The following is a 13,938-nucleotide window of genomic DNA, read 5'->3' on the forward strand; positions in this document are numbered from 1 at the left end:
TAACATGTCTTGTTAGGCCTCCGAACCGTTGCTGTGCTGTTTCCTTTGCCCAGGATGCCCCTTGCCGCCATGCAAACGATGTGAAGGCCCAGCACAAATAACACTTTGTCTCCCAAGTGTCTTCCTGAGAGCCCTACTATCAACTGTTCCCTCAGCTCTGATTATATAGCGCGTGCGTGTGGAAACGCACAGGTACCTTTGCACACCGCACAAGCAAATGGACTCAGTGTACTTTAGTTACTGGCGTGTCTACGTACACACTATGGTGGAACAATCTGAGGACGGCGGCTGCTACCCCCAGCACTTAACACAAATCCTGCTCATCAGTAGGCCATCAATGTCCAACGAAATTATCTGAATATCATTCTTTAAACTCCATGTTGGAACTGATTTGGAGGTACCCAATTTCAGCTCAGTACCAGAAAGTAATTTTGGACAGCGCTGGCTTGAGCTTGAATCAAACACTCAAGCCTGGGGTTTAGGTGATCTTGGGTTGGGTCCTAGCCCCACTGCTCAATGGCAAGGCAATATGAGCACCTGTGGCCAGCGCTGTCCTGCGGGATGTGTACATGCTCACTCCCTGCTTCCCTAGGCCTAATTCCTGCCTGTTCAAGGAGCTGCCTCTGGGCAGGAACTGATAAAGTCTTCGTAAAACAAAGTATCAGCACTGAGTGGGATAATTCATGTCTGAAACAAGTAGAGACAGCATCGTAGTCTATACACAGAGGGTACATCTGCCCAGCCCAGCCCCACTGGGAGGGAGGAATCCTCCCTCGCCAGAATGAGCTGGCTTGAGACAGGCCAAAAGGAAGAGAGGGGTGCTGAGGAAGGCAAAGGAAACGAAGAATGCACATGGGCCTCCTTGCCTCCAGCCCTCAGTGAACAAGGCTGGAAGGGACGTTTCATCTTCCTTCTTTGCTCTCCTGTCCCCTCTTCTTCCCTCAGAGCTCTGGTCAGCCCCTCCTTCACTGATAAATGAGGAAACTAAGGCCCAGAGAAGGGGCTATCTAGTCCAAGGTCACATGGGGGTAGGGCTGGTCAGTGGCTGTGCTGGGACTCAGGTCTGGGTCTCCCAACTCCCAATCCATGGTTATTTATCCTGCACTGGGCACTCCTGCAGTAGCTGGAACAGTGTGGGGTAGGGTTGGGGGATCAGGGTTCAGGAAGACCGGGGGTGGGGGGGTGGTTCCTGAAGTCCGTTCGCTGGCCTGAAGGCTGAAAGCAAAATTGCTCCTGAACAGGGACTGGGAAATCTGTGGCTAGAAAGAGCACCAGTCTTTCCCAGGCCCAGTGCTTTGCAAGCAGCTTACAGTGCAAAGCCAAATGTTTTTGTAAGGGTCACATTGCCCATTCTCAGCTGGGAGGCCATTCTGCACCTCTCCTCCCCACAGTAACAAGGTCCTGTCGATCCTGGATGATATAAGGACAGGCTTAAAAATGCCAGTTTAGCAGCCTGGTGACATGCGCACCCAGGGCCCCATGAGCAGTAGGGGATGCGTTCCCACCCACCCTTGTCATCAAGGACTACAGACCTGGCCACTTGCAGTGAGCTCTTACCGACTTGCCTCAGTCTCCCAACTTCCTGTTCTGCTCCTTGGGGCGACCGTCTGCCCAGCTCTGGCCCAGCTGTCCTCTCAGACGCCAGAGTCAGGAAGTTCTGAACAGATGCTGAAAGTAGAACAAGAGGACATAATCAGCTACTGGGAAACTTTGAGACAAAGACAAATCCTCTGTTCAGGGATTGAAGCTACAACCCCCCAACATATGTGGCTATTCTGCCCCTCACTTGCACGGCCTCCTGACTGGGCTCAGAACACCAGCCCTGTCAAGTTATATGGGTGTGGATAGGAGGGCAAGGGTAATACCACAAAAGACTGTGGGTTTCTACTCTTTGAGAGGTCACCTTGTCCTTCAGTATCTCCTTCCTAAAAAGAAGGGAACTTTGAGGGGTTGTCGAGAAGAATATACAAGAGCAACCTACAACACAATAAAATATTGCAGGACACTTTTATTTTTTAGTACTGCAGAATTTAAGGCAGGATCTTTCTCTTCTTCGCGGGACTCAGATTCACTCGTTCTTTGAGGGCAGGTCATTTGAAGGACATAAAACACTGAACAACTTCTCCAGCTGTGCCACCCCAGCTGGGTTACTACAGGCCTGCCTCCTGGGCATAACTCTGGGTCTGGAGGGAACCCTGGCTGCTCTCAGGCCCCTCTGGCCTAGCTGTCCACTCTACAACGCATCCTCCGTGCAGTGCCTGTCACCAATGCCTTCTGCACTAACAGCACCAGGGAAGGCAAAGGGCACTGTCCCAGTTGAAACCTCCCTGTGCCAAAGGCCACTGAGCACAGAGGTGAGGCTGGTGCCCCCAGCCTCTGGACAGTTGTTGCCACACAAGCCTCAGGAGAGGGAGACTTGGGAGTCTCTCAGCTCAACATTTCAGAGGCAAGAATTTGGCTGGCAGGAGAGCTGCCTTATTTCTGAGATACTTACAGAGCCTGGGGTTTCAAGCCCCAGAATTCTAGTCCTAATCAAATTTTGGGAACCAATTAAGTGACACAAGCCGATAAGGCAATCATCAGAAATGTCTTCTGTAACCCTAGGGAACAATGCATAAGATCTCAATGCCATGCATGCCCTTATGCGGGGGGGGGGGGGGGGGGTATGGGAAGAGCCACGCCAAGAATAACTAAAATCTACATCAAATTCCTACAGGTTGTAGAACCTGGACAAGGCACGGTTTTTCCAACAGTAAAATGTGAATGATTCCCAAATTACCTTCTATAGAGTTGTAACAATCAAATGATTAAATGTACAGATGGTGCAGGGTACCTGGGTGGTGCAGACAGTTAAGCAACCGACCCTTGGTTTCAGCTCAGGCCCTGATCTCAGGGTCGTGGGATGGAGCCCTGTCTGGGGCTCCTGGCTGAGCCTGCTTGGGACTCTCTCTCCCTCTCCCTATGCCCCTCCCTCCCTTTCTAAAAAAAAATAAATCTTTTTAAAAAATGTACAGATGGTGCTTTGTAAGCTATCTTACAGAGTGACATAAATATGAGGTATAATGCTGACTCATTTCTAGATTAGTCAATGATTGCCCCTAAAATGTAGTTTGTACACAAGATGGAGGGTTCTGATGACTGGCTATGTTCCAAGGAGTCAGGGTTTGCATTCTGAATCCCAATTCTTGGACTCCGGGACTGGGCTGGAGCAGGAGCATCCAAGCAGGTTCCTGGACAATGCACTTTAAAATGAATCCTAAGTGATTTTTTTTTTTAATCATCTACCAAGTTCAAAGAAAAATACACTGAAATTAAAAACAACAACAACAACACTAAATTGAAGTCTAAGTAATTGAGCTGTGGAAACAGCATGGTCTGGAAGGAAAAAAAGGCCCAGAGTCAGCTTGGTCTGAACCCCAGGCCAGCTTCTGGACTCCCTGGGTGTGCTCCCTCCCCAGAGCCCTTGTCAGGCTGGGCCTTAACCATTTTTTTCTCCCTTTCCTTCACCTCCCTGCCCCTGCAACAACCTTGAGACTGTCAGATCGGTGCCTTGTTCGTCTTTTCATTCCCAGACTTCAGCACCGGGATTTTAAATGCACACTTGGACTCTTTCCAATTCTGTCAGGCGTGTGTAACTTTTAGGGGAAGGAGGGAGCAGGTGCCTGAGATTCCGAGAAAACCGTGGCCCCATAAAACACAAGACCGTATGGAAGCCCAGAGCCTACGCAAGCGCAGAGCCGGGGAGCCAGCTCCCTCAACTTCTGCCGGTTCACCTGCTGCTGTTCCGCCCGCTACCCCTAGGCAGCCCCCGGGCCCGCCTCAGGCTCGGCCCGGCGGAAAGGACGCGCCAGGGCAGAGTCCTTTTCTCAGTTCTCTGTCCCAACAATTCAGGCAGGTCAGTGTCACCGGCCTCACTCAAAGCCCGGGGACGGGGAAGGGGGAGGGGGGTGGTTCTCCGCCAGTCAAATCGGCGCCGGCCCCGGTCTTCGGACCTCCAACGCGGGGTTCGCCCGCTGACCGTCCGCCGCGGCGGTGGTGGGGGCTGCCTGGGGCCTCGCGGGTGCGGCCGCGCCCCGCCGGCTCGGAGGGAGCTTCCAGCCGGCTCTGGGGCCGCCCGAGGGGTCACCCGCGCACCGCCGACCGGGCCTCGCTCACCCGGCCCTGCCTCGGTTTCCTCACCTGCGCCGCGGCTGGGCTCACCCCCGCGGACGTCATGTGCGCGCGTGCAGCTAGCCCCGCTTTCCCCCGCCCCCCTGCTCCAGGGCCCGGCGCCTGGAGGCTAGTGGGCCAAGCCCTCCCCCGCCCCAGGGGCCCGAGGGGCGGCCCCCGCGCCTGCGCTCCTTGGCGCCTGCGCCGCCGTGCCTCTCCCACGTGACCAGCCCCGCTCCTCTGGTAGGAGCTCGGACTCCACCCCCTCTCCCGGCAGGTCCCCGCCCGCTGTGGGAGGAGCCCCGGCTCTGCAGCGGTCCCACTTCTTTGGCACTGCGTCCGGTGCCGAGCTCGCCTTCGACCCAATGCGACTCTCGGGCAGCTCCACCTGCGGTCCTGCGGTCCCTCGTTCTCACAGCGCTAGCTTAGCTCAGTCCTTCGCGAGTGGTGACCCTAGACCCTTGACTCATTCGTCAGGGGCACTGCCTGGAGCAAAAGGAGGCTCTGGACTGCCTTAGTTGGATCTGAAAGCACCTGCCCCGTAGCCGTGGGCCGCAGACACCTTTCAGCTCAGCGATTTTTTGAGCAGTTTTTTTATGGACTTTTTTTTTTTTCTTTTTGGCATAGGGATGAGGAATCTTTACGACCGACGCATTCCGATAAGTGTCCTTCAAGCTTTAGGGACAAATTCAGAATTGATAGCCCCTGACCCCATCTCACATTCTCTTTCACCCCCAAATCCTAGCCATTGGGCAGAGGATAGTGCCTGGTGGCCTGAGCACCGGCTCCTGGGATGTTGTCGGGCTCCTCTTGGAGTCTGAGTAACATGGTCTAGTTTGGCCTACACTTACTCATCCATTCATTCACTCATTCTTTTACTCCTCATATGTTAAGTGTCCACACTGTTTTATGAAAGTAGGCAGTTGGAAGAACACCTTTTCTGAGACAGGAAGAACTCACAATACAGCACTTAAAATATCACTAGGACAACGGGGTGATCAGTCACAGTGTTGAATGTTGTAGCAAAGCAGGGCTGACATGCCCACCTGTCAGGGGTGACCATCTGCCTGCAATGCCTTCCCCCCACTTCACCTGGGAACCACCTACTGGTGTACAAAGTCCAAAGGCTTCCCTGATTTACCTCCCTGACCTTCTAATCGGTCTCCAGTTTCTGTGTAAGCTTATGGACCTAAAGGGTCTATTCAAGAGGTCTCTCCTTGACCCAGACTGTGAGTTCTTTTTTTTTTTAAGGTTTTATTTATTTATTTGACAGAGAGAGACACAGCGAGAGAGGGAACACAAGCAGGGGGAGTGGGAGAGGGAGAAGCAGGCTCTCCGCTGAGCGGGGAGCCCAATGCAGGGCTCGATCCCAGGCCCCTGGGATCATGACCTGAGCCGAAGGCAGACGCTTAACGACTGAGCCACCTAGGCGCCCCTTGACTGTGAGTTCTTTTGTTCATCTACGGGACCCCAGAGTCTGGCCCAGGGCCAGCACCAGGACATACTTGGGAAGTGTTATGAAAAAGAGGGTGTTTCTAGATTGAGGGTGAGAAAGATCAGTTTAGGTGAGCGTGCAGGCTTCTTGCAGGAGTAGGTAGATATTTGATTTGAATTCCCAGAAATATTTGGTATAATTTGGTACAAGTTGGGTATAGTCATAAGAAGACAATTTACCCCCAGATGAACTTTCTCACTCCTGCCTCATTCCTCCTCACCCCATGAGGGGAAGGGAAGAAGGTTCATTTTCTCCACCCTGAAATAGGATGTTTGGTCAACAGTGAGGAAGGTTGCAAGGAAGAAGGGCCACTCAGAACAAAACAGGAAGACATTTCCTTTGGGTTTGGGTCCCCAGAGACTGGCCATTAATGACAGAACCATTCAGGGGTTGGTGACAGCAGAATCCCGAGGTGGGAAGCTCCCTGAGGTTTCAGCTGAAATATAATTACCAAATGCAAAAAGCCATGATTATATTTACACTTCTGTAGCATTCCAAAGCTCTGAACTTCAAAAGCCAGGCTAGATCTGATAGCTAATTAACACACTCCTCACACTCCTGATTTGTCCAAGAAGGTACAGGCTGAACTCATTAAAAAGCAGTCATCAGACCAGAAGAATAAGTTATGGGCAAGTAGGCACAGGAAAGAAAACTTACAAAGCTCAAGGATTAAAAACAAAAACACCGATCTGCCAAGTTTTAAAGAGAAAAGTAATTCTAGCTTTGTAAAGACCATAAAATAACCTAGATTTTGAATTTAAGGGAGTAGACATTAAGATTGACTGGCTTTGTGACAACTTCTATAACTTTGGTATGTTATCCTTTTGACAGGGGCTAGGGAAGTGTTTTGTCCTTCACAAACCCCACAGGACAGGGAGAAAACATTGCTAGCAGGAGGCAGATGTGGATAAAGACTTGTGATTCTTACAGCATCACAGCTACTTCTAGATTCAGCTAGCTTCATCTGCTCACTCAGCAGTGATCCGTGCCAGCAGTATAACACAATTTTTTAAGCTGATTGGTCCTGCAGTATGTCTGGGCTCAGTGAGAACAGTTTATGAAGCAGCTAGCATTAAAGTGAAAATAAAATAAAAATGGGTGCTTGACTTCATTGACTTCATCAGGCCCAGATTCTCATTCTGTGGATATATGAAAGTCTAATCAAGATCTAGAAATGTATGAACCACAACAATGTGCATATATCAGCTGTAAATATCTTTTTACTTGCCAATATCCCTGATTCCCACTCTTCCTGATTTTTAAAAAGAATATAAAGATGCCCTACTTCCACAGTGTGCCTCACAGCCAAGCCTTTAGGATCTTCTATGGGGAGTCCTCAACAGACATAACCAATGGCTTACCATGTGAATCAATGACTGACTGGGGGCTGGATGGTGGGATCACTGTGTCCCCAGGTTGGGGAAGTAAGGCTGCCTCGAGCGTCCCCACTCATCATCATTTGCTCTATCCTTTGACATTTACTGAGGCTTCATTTGTCTAGGCAACTTTGATTTGCAAGAAACAGAAAACCGAACTCAAACTGTCTTGAGGTGATCCATAATGTCACCAATGATCCAGGTTCTTCTGCTTCTCTGCTTTATGTTATCCATGTGTTGGTTTCATGTTAGGGCTGGTTCCTCTTGTGGTCATAGGATGGCTTTCAAGATCCAGTAGGGGGAGGGGCAGTTGACCCAGGAATGAACAAAGCCCAGAGCCTCACTCTGATTGGCCAATCGCTGTGGCCGGGGTACTGCCGTACTCTGATTGGTCTAATCTGGGTTAGTTTCCATCTCGTGCATCATTGCATGCACACTTAAAAGGGAAAGTAGAAGTGAAATAAAGGTGTTAAGGTGTTCCAAAGCCGTCTCACAGGCAAAGTCTAACTCTTTTCTATCATTTTTGGACTCCGAGTCACTGAGGTTTGCATTTGTCACTCAATATTATCCTTTGGCTGTTAGGAACACTGGTGATGGAACATTTCTTAAAGAGTGCTCCACTATTGTCTTCTGCTCAAAGTTGGCAAGAAGTTTTGATAAATAGATGTTTGACATCTTAATGATAGTTTTTGAAAACACATGAATTGATGACACTACCTCTCATTGCTTTGGAATTTATTTTATCTATGTCAAGAGATTTGGCAAATTTTCCATTGCATTACAATCCTTTTGCATGCATCTTAGTAGCAAAACAGAATGGATTTTATCTGTATATGGGGTTGGGGTGGGGGTGGGTATAACTTTCTTTCTTAGTTTTTAAACCTCTTGATCGTTGCTTTGCAAGAAAATAGAAAAATGAAGTAATTTCTCTGATGACAAATTTCCCTTACTGATATTAAATTTAGGTTCCACTGCTGCCTATATGAATTACTTCATTCACAGTAACTTTTTCATTTGAGTGCCAAACCGTAATGTAATCTTTTGGAAGATTTTTATACAGCAATTAAACTTAACTCATGGAGCATAAACAATGTGCATTTGTAACCGAATGCAACTTAACTAATACAGAATTCAGATTTTATAAGGAAACATAAATGTCTGAGAGTAGTTATGAAAGATACATGAAAGAGCTTTGCGCAGTGGCAGTATCGTAGCCAATGAGGTTTATCCGAGGCACGATTATTGCTAATTGAAAGATACATGAAAGAACAATGAGGCAAAATTTGCCTTACCAAATATCAAAATATACCATAAAGTCATTGTAATTCAAATGAATATGGCTATTGTCTAAAAACTCTGCTTTAGCTGTAGTTTCTCAATCATGGTATGAATTTACTCCCCCCCCCCCTTTTTTTTTTTTGGCTTGAATTTAAAAATTGGTAGAGCCAGAGAGTAACAATGGGATTTATGGTAAGGAGACTGAGGTTGGTCACATGAGCAGTCAATCAGGTTCACATGATTGAGTCTCAACAAAAACTGTGGACACCAAGGCCTGGGTGAGCTTCTCCAGTTGCCAGTACTCTGTGTGTGTTTGTCACACATCGCTGCTGCAAAAGTAACTGCTCATGACTCCACAGAAGACAGCTGGAAGCTCTGAGTTTGGTACTTTCTTAAACTCTGCTCTTTGAATCTCTTTCTTAGGCTAATTTTGATCTGTATCCTTTCCTTATACAAAACTATAACCATGAACATAATAGCTTCCGTGAGTTTATGAGTTCCTCGAGTGAATTACCAACCACAAGTGTGGTCTCGGGGTCTCTGAACTTGCAGTTGGTGTCAGAAGTCAGGGTAGTTTGTGTATCGTGCTCCCTCAAACTCACTGTCCTTGAGAAGTTTGGGTGCATCTGGGTTATGCTAGCATGGTGAGACCAGTTAAGAACTTTTCTTTTGATTCAGCTTATTAAATTCTATTTTTCTGAAACAATGCTCATTTCAACTAAGTTTTAAGATGTATTTTTAAAATATTTTATTTATTTATTTGACAGAGACAGAGAGCACAAACAGAGGGAGCAGCAAGCAGAGGGAGAGGGAGAAGCAGACTCCCGGCTGAGCAAGGAGCCCGATGGGGGACTTGATCTCAGGACCCTGGGATGTGACCTGAGCTGAAGGCAGCTGCTTAACCGACTGAGCCACCCAGGCATCCCTAAGATGTATTTATTTAAAGTTGTTCCCTAATAATTTTCTGAAAGCTCTGCTTTATATAGTTATATCCCATTTCTCAATCCAGGTCTCAATTTCCTTGTCACTTTTTTTTTCTTGAATTAAAAAATTATCTTCAGTTTTAGTAAAATATAAATTTTTATTAAGCTATGGTTGAGGTAAACCCCTTTTAAGTGTTCAATTTGAAGAGTTGTGACAAACGTATATAGTCATGTACCAGCAGCACCACAATCATCATATAGAATATTTCTATTTCCCACTCTAGTTCTCTCATACCCCTTGGTGGCCAATCCCTTTCCCCAGGCCCCTGGCTCCAGGAAACCGCTGATCTGCTTTACTACAGTTTTGCTTTTTCGTAGAATCTCATATAAATGGAATCATGCAGTAGGTGGTATTTTACTTCTGGCTTCTTTCACTTACAATAATGATTTTGAGATTCAGCCATGTTGCAGCATCCATCCGTATGCCATTCTTGTTAGTTGCTGACAAGTATTCCATTGTATAGATATGCCAAAATTTATTTATCTATTCACCAGTTGATAGATATATTTGGGTTGTTTCTAGTTTTTTGGCAGTTGTGAATAATGGTCCTATGAACATCTGTATACAACCTTTGTTTGGACATATGCTGTCATTTCTCTTGGATCATTATCTAAGTGTGGTCATATGGTAAGTGTATGTTCAACTTTATAAGACACTCAGACTGTGCTCCAAAGTGTCTGTATGATTTTCATTCCCACCAGCAGCATATAAGAGTTGCAATGCTCCACATCGTCATTAATATTTGGTATTGTCAGTTGCCTACTGTGATTTCCTCCACTGCTAGCACACTTACCATTAGACCTTGAAGCCACTCTTTGTGCTGTAGTGCATATGGTCCAATCTCTACGAAGATCCTGCAGGAATCCAGAGACTGAGAGGACTCAGACCCTCCATTATGTTGGATGTCTCTAATCCCATCTCTTCCATGAGAAATGTCAACATCCCCATGCACCTGGCTTCTCCGGCCTTTCCTCCCCTCCACATACCGGCTTCTTTCTTCTTCCTGAGGGAATGCGCCAACAGGTGAGTATCCTCCCCTCTGCTGGCTGGAAACAAAAACTCTTACTCCTCTCTCTCTGTTCCCAAGATCCTACTCTTCAGATTCTCTGTCCTGGGTGAACCAGAAGGAATCACTGCCATCAGATGGGTCTCTATCCCTACCTCTGTCTCAGTTCTGGTTCTGTCTCTCTATGTCTACACCAGGCTATGTAGGTCTATATCCACCTGGGGATATTGTATGTGCCCAGAACCAGGTCTAGAAGGAAATATTGCAAATTGGTAATAATGGTTACATTTTGGTAGGATAAAACATGAGAGAGAGAGAGAGAGAGAGAGAGATTTACTTTTTTAATGTGTACACTTGTGGTTGGCAACAATGTGTTGGCACCTTAAAGCAATGTCATTACAGAGAAAATAACTACAATGTTAAGAAATAAAAGTGTCTTCACACTCTACATCTTGGGCGCATCTGTTCTGGGAGATCTCTATAGTTCTTCCCAGCTCTGCCTACCTCTCATCTAATTATTAGTTATAATTTTAAAAACCATCTCCATTTTCACTGCAGAGGAGGAGGTACTCAGAGCTCCCAGACAAAGAGAGACCTGCCTAGTGAGACAGGTGGCTCCATTCATTAGTGGGCTTCCCAAGACGCTCTCGGTTTCATTCTAAAAATGCTTAGAGGGAAAAGCATCCCAGAGAGAGTCTAGCTGTACCTAACACAGTCCACAATGTCTCTTTTCCTAGTGCCGCCTTCAGTTTAGCATGTGTCTCAGACAGAAGAACTGTGTTTGGGATGGGAAAAAAAAAAAAGCATTGTGTCCCAAACCACAGATACCCTGCTTTGGACAATAACACACTGCCACCAGCCAGTCCTTCTGAGAGGAGATGAAAGTCTCCTCCCCGCCTCCAGTCCCCTGGCCGCGTGGACTCTTGGCAATCTCTCAAGGTATCAAGAGCACCCCCTCATTGACACACTGTCGGGATGCCCAGGGACCTGTTGGGAAGCTCTTTCTGCATCCCAGGGATGTTGGTGAGCTTTTGGGTCAGTGACAGGGGTGGCCGGGGCTACTTCCTGAAAAAGCAAAGGGATGGGTATTCTCCACACTTTCCTCAGCCTCACCGGAAGAAACATCAGCTCAAAGCTTTTGCCTGGCAAGGTCTCCTCTTCGGTAATTCAGTGTCTCCTCCCCCCAGGTGGCCATCGGAGTGGTGCCTGGGCCACCAGTTAGGCAATACCTATTCTCCATCCTTGGCCCTAGGCACTCAGGCCCACAGGGACAGCTGTGGCTTCTCTCTGGTCAGATGCTGTGGACATCCAGGGAGACCTGGAACTGGACTGGCTCCACAGCAGGCTCCTGGCGGGGGTCCCCACGGGTCCCGTGGCCCTGTTCTGGAGTGCCCACACTTCATGAAAAGGACTTCACACGTCTTTACCTCACGTGCCATCTGTTATTCAGCCATACTGCTGTTCCTACATGTTTCCGAACATTAAGAGATCTTTGCACACATGCTGTGTCTCCAGCCTTGACAGCTTTTCTGCTGTCATACTCCTCTTCGTCCTTCAATGCCCAGGGCAGGTATCATCTGCATTATGCTGCTCTTACAGTCGGCCTGAGTTAGTTCCCCTCCTCTGAGCTCCCATGGTTAGTTCCTTCTTCTGCTACGGCAGCCCCTCCCTCTCTCTGCCTCCCCCACTGGACTAGCATATGCTCTTCATATCCACATTTCCAGACTGGGGCTTGGGACGGTTATTAAGAAGAATGGCTTGGCTTTCCCCATACCACCCTGAGACAGGAATTCTGATTGTGGAAATGAACCCAGCCAGGAAAGGTTCAATGGATCAGCCAGGGTTCATGACAGTTTTCTCTAAAGAGAACTCTGTGATTAGTGATTTAAGTTACTTCGCCACCACAACCAGCAGGAACACTTTTGCTAAAGAATTAATCATCTAACAAACCTCCACCATCCCACTGAGTCATTGTGCTGGAGGGGCAGGTTCCAATACTTAGGAACATTCCTGCAAGCCTGATCCTTGGCCAGACCTTTCAACCATGCTACCTGGAAGAGTTTTTTCCTTTCTTTCAAAGGAAAATATATGGATTCGAAGTGTTTTTCCCTGGGGGTACAGTATACATGACTGAATTTGAAGGATGTTTTTCTGCACAACTGGCATAAAATCTTCCATATTTTCCAACAAGTCAATGCATGGCTCATCCAGCAAATGATTTATATTAATAGATACCCATTATCTGCTGAAAGGGTTTCTGGGATAATGTGACTGAAGTTCATAATTAAGCTACAGAATGCCAGGGCTCTCTCTTCAAGGCCCCGATCTAGAACTGTTCTCGCTCCTTCGTGTGGTGCAGCTTTAGGAATTTGTTGAATGTCAGAATATGAGTTTTGAGTGTCCAAATTTCCTAAAATAAACGTGCCCTGCAGCATCTGAAGTTTTCATTTCAATTTGTTCACTCTTCAGGAGGTTCCGTGTTTTTTGGTTTTTGTTTTAAATAAAACAGTAATAAAACATGCAAACAAACTCACTGTGTCTTAAACCTGGGAGTCAAGCAGGATCTCAGAAAGATATTTGCACACCCACATTTATAGCAGCATTATTCACAATAGCCTAGATGTGGAAGCAACCCAAATGTCCACCTATGGGTGACTGGATAAACAAAATGTGGTGTATATATGCATCGGAATATTCTTCGGTCTTAAAACGGGAGGAAATCCTGTCGCATACTACAACATGGATGAAACTTGAGGACATTGTACAAAGTGAAGTAAGCCAGTCACGGAAAAACAAATATCGTATGACTCCACTTATATGAGGTATGCAAAGCAGTCAGGCTTCTAGACAGAAAGTAAAGCGGGGGGCAAGGGAGGGGTGGACGTGGAGAGTTGTTTAATGGGTATGGAGTTTCAGTTGTACAAGATGAAAAAGTTCTGAAGATCGGTTGTGCAATGAATGATGTGACTATCCTTAGCATATTGAACTGTATGCTTAAAGATGGTTAAGATGGTAAATTTTATGTTTTGCAATTTTTTTTTACCACAATAAAAAATGGAATGACAACAACAACAAAATAAACTCTGAAGGCCATTCAGGATCATCTGGTCTGTCCTACTATTTTGCTGATGACACAGAGATCTGCTCAAGATCTTCATCCATTTATTCAAGGTGACCCGACTCACAGCTGGCTACTCGTTGTGCTCCAGTAGCCTGTTTTTCCAGCAGCTCTGTTGAGTTTTCTTTCTCCTCCATTGGGGAAAGGAGGAACCCAAGGTCCTGTGGTGCTCCCAGGGTAGTGGGGAGAGGGCCTGCAAGGCACTAAATTCTGATGGCGATCACCCTGTTTTTTCTTATACCACCATCAGCCGCCTGGGTGGCTCATTTTTACTGGGTACAAGTATAGATAATTATGGAAACAAGTCACGTGCCCCTCTGGGTCCTGAAGATGACAGAAGCCCAGAATGCTGCCAAAGAATGGCAGAGTGAGCATCCCCAGTACCTGGGAAGCCTTTTCCTGTGCTCTGGATCTGGAGCCACACTCCCAGCAGACACCATCCTATCTCAAACATTTGGTTGTTTGTTGGCTTGAGTCTGCAGGCACCTTTCTATTCAGGCTCAAGGAGACTCCACCACATCCTTGCAGACCT

General features: G+C 47.2%; 1 protein-coding gene, 1 long non-coding RNA gene and 1 pseudogene across 6 annotated transcripts in view; 2 read left to right on the top strand and 1 right to left on the bottom strand.

Annotated features, from left to right (window-relative positions):
• The window catches only part of PRXL2A (peroxiredoxin like 2A), a 19,765-nt gene extending 15,454 nt beyond the window's left edge, over nucleotides 1-4,311 (bottom strand). For 2 of the 5 annotated variants that reach the window (XM_036089797.2, XM_036089793.2), the window contains exons 1-2: nucleotides 4,180-4,311; nucleotides 1,558-1,668 (exon numbers count right to left, since the gene is read on the bottom strand). The gene's annotated coding sequence lies outside the window, so the exon portion shown is untranslated. Of the gene's footprint in view, nucleotides 1-1,532; nucleotides 1,669-4,179 lie in introns of all 5 variants that reach the window. The other 3 variants (XM_036089798.2, XM_036089794.2, XM_036089795.2) reach the window with 2 other exon arrangements.
• Nucleotides 3,382-13,388, top strand: LOC144382562 (uncharacterized). The gene is made up of 2 exons (XR_013449721.1): nucleotides 3,382-3,895; nucleotides 9,066-13,388. It is a non-coding gene; the product is annotated as an uncharacterized LOC144382562 (long non-coding RNA).
• On the top strand, nucleotides 8,209-8,338 carry LOC118534164 (U4 spliceosomal RNA; annotated as a pseudogene).
• Nucleotides 13,389-13,938: the final 550 nt, after the last annotated feature.

This window comes from Halichoerus grypus, chromosome 7, assembly GCF_964656455.1.
Source record: "Halichoerus grypus chromosome 7, mHalGry1.hap1.1, whole genome shotgun sequence".
NCBI classification, from domain to species: domain Eukaryota; kingdom Metazoa; phylum Chordata; class Mammalia; order Carnivora; family Phocidae; genus Halichoerus; species Halichoerus grypus.